The sequence below is a fragment of the Papaver somniferum genome, chromosome 5 (assembly GCF_003573695.1).
Source record: "Papaver somniferum cultivar HN1 chromosome 5, ASM357369v1, whole genome shotgun sequence".
NCBI lineage: Eukaryota > Viridiplantae > Streptophyta > Magnoliopsida > Ranunculales > Papaveraceae > Papaver > Papaver somniferum.
Window position 1 is genome coordinate 149,464,742 of NC_039362.1, and position 10,191 is coordinate 149,474,932.

The 10,191-nt window shown below is 35.8% G+C and overlaps 1 long non-coding RNA gene across 3 annotated transcripts; it reads right to left on the bottom strand.

The window, feature by feature from the left end:
* Positions 1 to 5,662: 5,662 nt before the first annotated feature.
* On the bottom strand, positions 5,663 to 9,825 carry LOC113283168. Of its 3 annotated transcripts, none has more exons than XR_003327372.1 (9): positions 9,039 to 9,825; positions 8,738 to 8,811; positions 8,449 to 8,656; positions 7,985 to 8,071; positions 7,610 to 7,705; positions 7,321 to 7,421; positions 7,125 to 7,217; positions 6,589 to 6,699; positions 5,663 to 6,069 (listed from the first exon to the last, which is right to left on the bottom strand). It is a non-coding gene; the product is annotated as an uncharacterized LOC113283168 (long non-coding RNA). The 3 variants fall into 3 exon arrangements; XR_003327371.1 differs by having other exon boundaries at positions 6,589 to 6,814; XR_003327370.1 differs by having other exon boundaries at positions 6,589 to 7,217.
* Positions 9,826 to 10,191: the final 366 nt, after the last annotated feature.

A 10,191-nucleotide genomic window follows, 5' to 3' on the forward strand; every position in this document is an offset into this window, starting at 1 on the left:
GGTCCTGAAGGCGTTAAGCTCTCAATCTACGGAGAACCGCCCAAATACTTTATTCTGCATAGAGGTCACGACGAAATGCCAGGGATCGAACGCTCAGCTGGTGGAGGCTTTTCGAAAACATATTCATCATGGCTTCGTAAAATATGAATCGTTGCATTCCTGAAAGCCGTGTCAAAAACATGCCTCATGATTTTACGGTCTTTGCCTTTTGTTGAAAATCCACCATCTACAAAGGGATATATTAATTAGCTCAGTAAAACGGTTTTATATGACCTAAACTATGAAACATTAGTTCTGCTTTTGCATTTTGTTCCCAATGATTTTTTTTTTACATTCACTGTAAAATCCAGTTTGTGTTATACCTAGATTATATGAAGGGATGTGATTGTTCACATGTTCAGAGTTTTTATCATTTACAGGTAAAATTCCGGTACAGACTTGTACCAGACCGGTCCTACCGATACAAAGTACATGCACCGGTACAAGTAATCAAATGAGGAACCGGCCAATAGGAGGTACAAGAACCGGTTCTTAAGAAACCCGGACCGTATCGGCCCATGTGCATCCTTAGTGATGAGTCTAAGGATTTTGTGGTGATGAATCCTAAGAAGAAGTCTTACACTGAAACCCAAGTTAGGGTCATCTATATTAAACTCTTCTGGTACCTGCTTTGTTGTGAGTTGGGAGTGGTTTATATAGTAAAATCTATCAGATTTAATGTTTTTATCGAATACAGACAATATAGTAGTGCTTCATATACCGTCTCACTAATTGTTAGAGGGATTGAAGTTAACCCCATAAGCATTGCTCCAGCAAAATAATTTTGATGTAATTACCATAACTCTTAATGGATCAAATAAGAGTGTTCATAATTAAGATTGTATTCCTTCAAACCCCGAGTGCCTCCATAATAAATATGACCACAGGATTTTAGGAAAAATCCTATGTGAGTTGCAAAAATTTAAATTTATGAAGCCACGTAGATTAGAAATAAGCCCTATATATAATCTCAATTTTTAACTCTTCACCGCACACCCTTTTAACTTCTAAATCTTATACATAAATTTCTCTCGTATTTATAATCCAATTTCTCAAAGAAAAAGAGGAAATAAATATATGCAACCAACATGCAAGATAGCCTCTATTCCAAAAATTGGAGCCAGTATCGACTCGGCCATGAGTTGTGTCTGGTCAGGATATAAATCCCAGTGAATATCTGGAAATCATGAGCGAGATCATTGTCATTGATTCAGCGGTGGTTATAAATCATCAAAGTGTAGGGGTGGATACCTATATTAAAGAAATATTCTGAAGATATCCTTGGAGACTTTTCAATTACATAACTCAAAAAAAATCATATGACCCGAGTGTGTGTTGGGTACTATATATTAGAGCATCATTCGGTCATGTCAAGCTTGTTTTTAAATTTAAATGATCAAAACTAAACCTGGATGTGTATTTTGCTAAAACTAATCTCATACTAGTATCAGATCATGGTAGATGATTATCATGATTAACCAATTGACCCTTGAAAATTGAAGAGACATATACGAGGACTTTGTACTTCATCAACAAAAGTATGTGAAGAATGATTATTATATTTACTCATTAAATATACCATTTTATCTACTGATACAATGTCGTATGAATTTAATATTATGATCAAATTGAAAATAAAAAATTCGAGCCCAAGCTAGTACTTGACGTATCTCAACATATAAATTCAAGTAATATATGTTATAAAGAACTTATTATATAATAGGTTGTGGACAATTTATTGTTCAATGAACCATAATTGCGTAAGAATATCCTAGGGTACATCAAGTTAACGTTCAAAAACTGATTTGATCAGTACGTGAGTGATGGTACTACGTTTGATGATGAAATCTATTATTTTCTCCCATAGAAAAACTGATGTGTGATTTTGAGATGCTCCTGAATTTTTATTTTTTCAAGTATACGAACTGATTTGGTCAGGACCGAACTGTGCGTTTTCTAGTATACGAACTGATTCTGCTGAAAATGGTAAAATGAGGTAGGTTGACGAGAAACGAGTCTAAACCCTAAAATAATGTATTGCACATGAGTACTTCATATTCAAGAGATCAATCTATACAATTCGTCTTAAACCAAGAAATGGTTGTTCCAATCTTGCTTCGGCCACAAAGGAAAGAGAAGGGCTAGTCTTAGGGAGGGAACCAAAGGAAATCTTGATATTAGAGTGATAGACTCTGTGAGGTATGGTTTTTTATGACTGTGTATCATAAGATAGAACTTGTTTGTGATGGTAAGTTATGATTGTCGTAAGTGCAACAAATTAAATCACTTATTTCCACATAATTGGTTGGTAATATAATGTAAGTAAGAACGTTCCCACGAAGAGCAGTGAGTTTTAGTTGTCGAATATGTCACAAAGAGGGGTTTTGTTGTATATTTTTAAACAAATTAAATAATCAAAGCAAATAAAGTTAAGTTGTAAGAAATAGAGAGAGAGATGACCGAGGAATCCTTCTTTGTTACTAAACCGTCAATCAGTTATTATACTTTTCTACTCGTTCTTAATCATAGATTATCACCGACAGTTGAATAACAGCTAGCTCGGTGTTATCCCCAAAATTCTTTTTATCACCGAGTACGGAAGCTCACCAATACCAGATTCTACTCGTCTAAACCACCTAGTAGTATCTCACTCAAGGTGTAATTTGGTTGAAAGCTTTATCTTTTGTGATTTGATAGCTTGATCCTAGTAGTTTGACTCTTAGCTCAAGGTACACTTTCTAGTATTGTTTATACACACAATCGCTCCACAGAATCGATCTGTAAGGTCTCGTATTCTCTACTTTTGTACAAGTTATTCGACGATTACTCATCTCCTAACTCAATACTAGCATTAGATTAAATCAACAAATCAATTTAGTTGTCCGCCTAAACAATCTATCACTCAATCATAAACATTCGTTATAGTATAAATAAATGATAATCAGATGAAGAACTTTAAAGTATATTAATATAATAACTCTATCGATGGTGGATTTTTTACTAAGGCTAAAATCGTAAAATCATAACCTTACATATTCCTGATCTAGTAATCAGACGAGTATTGAGACTCATGTCTCTCGTTTAAGCATGAAAGCTCATGCCACGATGATCTCTGACTGAGTGTGTTGCCTCTCAGAACGTCCATAAGAACCTCTGACTGAATGTATTGCCTCTCATAGCATACAAGAATATGCAGACTCTCAACTGAGACCACGACATATTTCAATACTGAGCAATTTCAGTAATCACTTCTATGTAAAATCGAAAATGATTGGACGGCTCCTAGATGTTTTAACCACTAGTATAGAGCAACAACGTCTTCAGGATGTCTCAATGTTCCCTGATTATACAGAATAAATTTTCAGAATGAGTATGGCGCTTCTACTAGATCATACCTCGATTTTCGAATAATAATAATGCTCTTAGGCAGCATGCCTGATAGTATAGAGCCATCAATTAATTAATTCTAGTCGCAAGATTCATCAATTGAATTCCTAGAAAATATTCTACGTTCTTTGTAATATTTTGTTACTTCAATTCATGGATTTTCCCAGCAGAATTCCATGGGTTAGTAATAAATATTCGACGTACATGCATCTGGGCCACCACCCGACTAAGGCCCGAGAAAATGGTGCGAGTGTACTTAGCAATAATGCGCAAAAGAGAACCCGAACGCACGAACGAGCATTCAAAAATATGGACGAACGAGGAAACCTATGCAAAATAGGGGAGAAAAATAATGTTAATAAAATAATAAAAGAGGCGCCTAGCGGACCAGGCTCACCAGCCAGCCAGTCATGCCGTCGTGGCCTGCCCCACGTCTCTCCCATTATTTCACCATTATTTTATTATTTTTCCTAATCTCATGAAAACTCCTTCATTTGAGAAAATTTCCTTGTTTGACCAAACTCTTATTTTCTCCATACTTTCCTTCAAACGATGAAAAAATAATAAAAAATAGGGAAGGGAGTCACAGGACCGTGCCACCTAGCCGTCCGACCATGCCCAAGCCGTGGCCGGTCCCACACCCTATTATCCCATATTTTCTTCTTATTATTATTTCCTTCATCTCATGAAACTCCCTCGTTCGAGCAAAAACCCTGATTTTTCAATATTTCACCAATATTGCTCAAACTAGCAAAAAAGACAATAGCCAAATGGTCACATGACCGACTAGGCTTCTTATGCAAATACTGAAATATTATTATTTTAATATTATTAAAATATTGATTACACGAGCAATCCGGGACAGTATGCGTACCCGTGCGGAAAGTTCACGTCTGTGAATTTCTGTTGGAGTTTGGAAGTGAAAACAAACTCAATCCGGTTACTTAAGTACACGTACCTGTTCGCATACTTAGGTAGGTTACTTTCTAAAATCGGTTTGTTCATGAACTAAAATATTTATATATTAAAGAATGCAATCTTTGCAAACAGTGGCTATAATATTCGTGAATCGATTCGAGTGAATCAAAACCGATTTTGCTTCGATTGTGTCTTGTATACTTCTATGAGATCTATGCAATTGAAAAACTCTCCAACTAGTTCATTTGAGTCATTTGAACTAGTTATGGTGAGGATGAATAAGGTTGATATGAAAGTGCTCATATGGCTAACCATTAGTTAACTATTGTTGAACCAACTAAGTGTACACGTTTAGGTACGGTTACTCAAACCTAAATGAAGTTACATTTCATGTGTGTATAACAAGATAAGTTCGATCTAACGGTTGAAATATATTACCTTGAATCTAATCAGATTTTCATCTAACGGTGAATATTGAATGCTTTATTACCAAGGTAACTTAGATTGCAAACCCTTATTTGGAGACTATACAAAGGAGAACTCTAGCAACTGGGAAACCTAATCCCTACACCTCCTGTGTAATACTAGTTGTGTAAGCTAGAGTCGATTCTCTTTTAACCTTAGGTTATCTTGAGACCCTGTAGGTTAACGACTTGAAGACTTCATTGGGATTGTGAAGACAGACCCAACTATTTCTCTGTAGTTGCGTGATCTGATGTTGTTGTTTCTATCGTGATTGAGTGCAATCGTAAGATTGGCTTGAGATTTATATCTCCGTTAGGAAAGATAGAAAAGTAGTCACAAACACCTTCGTCTCATCGTTTGTGATTCCACAATATCTTGTTTCACTAGTCGATTAAGATTATTGTGAGGTGATTGATATTTCTAGACTGTTCTTCGGGAATATAAGTATGGTATATCAATTGGTTCCTGTTCACCTTGATTTATCAAAAGACGGAACAAAACTTGTAGATATTTCTGTAGGAGACAGATTTATCTATTCCTGTATACTTTTCTGTGTGAGACAGATTTGTTTATTAAAGTCTTCGACTTTGGGTCGTAGCAACTCTCACTACAACAAATTTAGTGATTAGCAATGGTAACTGGCAGTTGCAAAGTGGGGTCGCAACAGTTTAGCTCTGTTACGAAAGTCGATGTTGTAGTTTTTCGCAACGGCTACATTGTCGTTGCGAAATTCTAGTCGCAACAGTTTCGAACTGTTGCAACTGCTTCAAACTGTTGCAAAATTTTTGCAACATCATAAAAAATAGTGGTTTTGACCGGTCAAAAACCAGCTTCTGAAAAACCACAGTTCCCCTATAAAAAAAATCAAGTTTCTCCAGTTCATTTAGAAATCAAAATCAAGTTCCATACATTCTGTGCCTAGTATCAAAAGTATGACTAGTATATAAACATTTTCTAAGTTTTCAGAACATACAAATTCTGCAGGTGTAATGTTAACTGTAATACCAATAGCAGATACAATCTTAAAGGCATAATACCTGGAGACAAGCTCCAAATCATTCATTACCTACATGCTCAAACAAGTATAGTTTCTTGTTGCTTCATAACCATCCTTGTAAGTGGTACTTATTGATCATATCTTTGGAATCATCTTCGACCTCAACAACCTCTTCTTCCTGGGTTCCCTGCTCTTCATGTTTCTCGAAAAAACGTAGGGTACTCTTCAGCGTCAGCTAAACATTACACAGCTTTCTGGTGAACCTGTCAAAAGCCATGGCATGTAAATAGCAAGTCAATCTAAATAGTATAGCAGATAACAAAAACAGGCTATTTCAGTTCATGAATTTTGTCAAATGGCAAAGGCGCGACTTAAGAATTTGTGTACCTACAATTTATGGATGCACACAAAGAACAAGAAGTACGGGCTGATCATTTCAGGGAGTATACCCACATAAATAACAATTATACCCTTGAAAATAAGTTAGCATAAGCATACAGACATAAAAGTCCACACCAATCCACTTAATACTTAAAACTCGAATATGCCATACTTTCAGAGAAAACATCAAATCACACCCTGAATCTCTTAAAAACATGATAAAACAAGAATCCAGAAAGATGGGTAGCACACAGTTGAGGGTCCTACTCATTTTTTATATACTCACAAGAATAATTCTAAATCCATATACTTACAAGCATAATTCTAAATCCGATGCATATAAGAGTAAAAAAAAATCATATTGATAAGTGAATTCAAGGATGAAACAAAACGTCTCTTACCTAGTCACTTTTTCTATCCTCTTCAGCTCGACACATTGCTTCATGAGTGAACTGATAATTCAAAACATCATAAGAAGCAAGCCAATGGCTTGTCAATTAGAGTCATGTGACCTACATCCACGGTAATAACAATGATATTGATTCACTATGTATGAATAAGATTACAAAAACTCTTCACTGGACCTCTCTCGATTCTATAACAGCTTGACCCCTTTCCCTTCTCAATCTGTCAATAACAACTGGCCTTATTGAGACACTCTAGCATAATGCTTTATATATCCACATAAATTACAATTACACCCTTGAGACTAAGTTAGGACTATGAACTTTACTATTCAAGACACATTATAACAGTTTCAAAAATAAGAATTCAAGACACATAGAAGGGAGCCGTAAATCGGTAACGCATGCAACAAATGATAATATAAGCATATCGTTCGCATTTTAAACCATTTTGAACAGTTTATGGATAAAGAAAAATCATATGTTAATATAAGGAGGTGAAAAATACATTAAGAGAAGAAAGATATTTCCACCTTGAGAGAATCGATCTTGTAAAGTGATAATCCTTTTTGGTATAATGCTTCTACCAACCGATCTCGTGTTGCGTCCATCTTCTTTTTCATTGCCTGCAGTCATTTTAGACGATGTTACTCTCCTTAAGCAGTAGTAAAACCTAAAGAAATGAACCCCAAAAAAATATGTAAAGGAATGAGTCTACAGGATGTGAACCTCAGCATTGTTATCTTCAGGATAATAATCCACCGAAAATAGCTTCAATAAAATTCATCTTTGTCAACACTATCAACAACCTCATTTGCTGTGTCTATTAGCTGAAACATTGAAAACTTGAGGTTAGCAGGAACTTTTGTGGAGTATCCAAATTAATTATGTTAAGTAGTAATGGCAGTGTGGACACATAAGTATTCTGTTTGAGAAAAATCCCAGTCGGTTAAATTCAGCTCTAGAGGCAAGTATGCCATTTAAAAAAATTCCAAGTCTTCTTTAAACAAAAAGTTACCTCTTCGTCGTATATGATCTTGTCTTTCTTGATACTTCCAAAAAGAAAACACTCCATGATTTTAGAAAGAAGTAGAGTGCAATTTGGATAATCCGACTGCAAAAATAAAAATAAAAGCTAGAGACCCCATTGAAACTACTGGCAATACAAGTAAACAGATTCAATATTTTTTAACTTAGTTATCATTGAGGACTTGAGGCTTGCTAATTACTCTCAATCACGGATCCAATAAAAATTAATATGTTGTACCAATACCCACCAATTGAATTACTTCAATAGAGTAATGTTCGATAGAGCTTTATATTGTTGGAAGGTTCCAACACGCAGTATACAACCAGCTGAATTGGTCCTAAAGAACAAATGCAATAAGTTTACCTTGAGACTTGCAGTTAAATCGCTCCATTGGCATCATTATTCTTCAGTTCCATGTTTTAGGCTTCCCAAAAAGCTCGCATCACGAACCTATTGCAGGAAGAACAATAGCAGTAGCAATGTGAGTTAATAAAACTCAGGTATATATCTGTTTCACTTACTACGCATACATAAATAAGGAATCTTCCAGAAAGCACGCATATTAGGTTTTAGAATTCTAGTGGAAGCAATAAATGAAGGAGGTCATTTCACATAGTGGTAAGATAAGTTCAGATATTAAAATCTTCAAGAAACTGAAATAAGTATCTTAGCAACACAAGGTCTGTAAGTCAAGAAAATGAAGTACATCTAGCATGCAACCTCTGCCATGGGGACATCAACTGCAACACTTTTTCGAGTAGGTTTAGCAAGCTCTTTAGGGTTTGACTTTCGCAGATCATTACTATCCTATTGTTCGTGCGCAATACCTGACAGCTTTACCCGTATATCCTAGACACCTCCTGCAAGAGGGACCTTCCCTTTTGATATTTTTCTTCAAACCCTTTTGTTGGATGCAGGTCATTATCAGCAACTCGAAGATCTTGAAACGCCAACCATAAACAAAGCCATCAGTACAAAGAGACTCGCAGTGAACTCAACTTCTATGTGATCCTTATCTTTGTAAATTCTTGTAACCTGAGCAATGTAGTGAAACCATCAGATAATTCTGCCAAGTTCAAGATAGTAAAACCATAACTAGATGATATCGCGACAAACCTGATATACCCAGAAGCTGAATTATTGATGAACTTCGTGCACAAGGAGACCTAGCATAATCTTCAAAGTACTACCTGTACGTAAATCCGAATAAATCTAGCTAATTCTCATTCTAAATAAAGTAACTTCAACTACCACAATCATTATAAATAAAGTAACTTCAACTACCCATAAATCCAAATAAAGCTAGCTAATTTTCATGGCTAAAGACAAAGAAGATGAAAGAATCAAAAGACTCAATTAAAATGTAATACATGCTGAGAAAGTTGCGAGAGAACACTATAAATGTTGGAAAGATTACCAGAACAAGTCCAATCATGTTGTAGGCTGCTCACAGAGAACTGGCAATCTTCTATGACCTTTATCCATCAGCATCAAGCATCATCATAAACAGCTTCATACATCACCATCATCATCGGATACCACCAATTTTCCCACTCCTATTAACTCCATATCAACTCCATCATCTTCACAACCCATAACCCTAACTGCAGACTCAAAATTGGGTAAATCCAATCTCCTAAACCCACTAGAACTACCATTCATGCTTCAATCACCTCCAGTGATCTACAAATTCAACACTAGCAAGGTTTTATTCTTCTCTGTTACCAAATTCATAATCATCAACACAATTCCTCAATTACTTGTTGATTTAACTCAAACCCTATCTTCAATTTCTTCTCCTCCGTCATCGATGTCATCTTCTCATCTTGATTTCTTGGTATAACAACAAACCCATATACGATTCCATCACAACATCTCCTTCTCATCTCTCTCTTCTTTAAAATCGAACCAGAACAGAACCCTAGTTCTTGGCTTTCATTTTCTATCCAAAACCTCGTCTGATTCATCCACCTTGCTTCCGATTTCAAACTCGAATTGAACCCAATATTCAAGACAACGACCATTAGGTTTTAGGTTTTGGGAATCTGCGGACATAAAGATATTTCTAGGGCTTCGAAAGAAAATAAGGAAAAGGATTTGGGGGGTTATGATGTTGATGATAATGATGGTGGTGGTAGCAGAAATAGGAAGAATGAACTTTAATGGTAGGGTTTCACTGGGAGAACCAGAAAGAGTTTCACAGACGAAACCAGAAAGAGAGAATGAGGTAGATAATGAATGAATGATCGATAATAATCGAGATAAGAGAAGCGAGTCAGAATCCCTAGTGTCTGAATGATATGAATAGTGAGTCAGTTTTAAAGTGTAGGAAGCCACACTAGTTTTTCACACGCGTACAAGTGGGTTCAGTTGCGAATCGCAGCAGAATATAACAGTTGCGAGTTTCGTAACTGTTTAAAACTGTTGCGAATTTTTTGCAACTGAATTTAGCAACTGAAAATTCGAAACAGCTTATAAGTTGTTGCTAATCTGAGTTGCTAATCCCAGAATTTGGTGTAGTGTCTTAGTTGTGGGTGATATCAACTAAGGGAATCAAGTGCGTAGTATCC